Source organism: Octopus bimaculoides, chromosome 25 (assembly GCF_001194135.2).
Source record: "Octopus bimaculoides isolate UCB-OBI-ISO-001 chromosome 25, ASM119413v2, whole genome shotgun sequence".
NCBI lineage: Eukaryota > Metazoa > Mollusca > Cephalopoda > Octopoda > Octopodidae > Octopus > Octopus bimaculoides.
The window spans coordinates 5,176,874-5,177,632 of NC_069005.1; the positions used below are offsets into that span (position 1 = coordinate 5,176,874).

Sequence of the window (759 nt, forward strand, 5' to 3'; positions counted from 1 at the left end):
TGTGTGTGTGTGTGTGTGTGTGTGTGTGTGTGTCTTTGTGACCTGGTTTGTCCCTCCACCATCGCTTGACCACCTGTGCTGGTGTGTTTACGTCCCTGTGACTTAGCGGTTCTGCAAAAGTGACCAATAGAATAAGTACTAGGCTTACAAAGAATAAGTCCTGGGGCTGATATCTTCGACTAAAACCCTTTAAAGTGGTGCACCAGCATGGCCGCAGTCAAATGGCTGAAACTAGTAAAAGAATTAAAGAATAAAAATATCAATAGACAGACATTCAGCCAGATAGATAGATAGATAGATAGAGAGATAGATAGATAGATAGAAAGATAGTCTAATTTACTGTGTGAAAGGTGAAAGCTACTTCGGAGCTGGGCCAACATGGCGTGCCTCGAAAGCCAAATTTTGATGACAAATTGAAGTCGCTATCACATTTCTCGAAATTAAGTCATAAAGTCTTACTCTGTAAAAACAAAGAAAATCGAAATTGGTTGTTTTTATATTTGTTTCTTTTGGGGTCAGTTTGTCTTTTTATTTATTTACTTATTTATTTATTTATTTTATTCACTTGAAGTTTACTGTTCTTGTATTCTTCATAACTTCCATATCAACATAAATGTATGTATGTGTGTGTGTGTGTGTGTGCGTGTGTGTACATGCATATATACATATATACATGCGTGTGCATATGTATATATGTATATATATATATATATATATATATATATATATATATATATATATATATATATATATATATAT

At 33.5% G+C, this 759-nt stretch overlaps 1 protein-coding gene across 1 annotated transcript in view; it reads left to right on the forward strand.

The window, feature by feature from the left end:
* LOC128250822 (uncharacterized) overlaps positions 1-759 on the forward strand; it is a 10,043-nt gene that overhangs the window by 747 nt on the left and 8,537 nt on the right. The window lies entirely within an intron of this gene.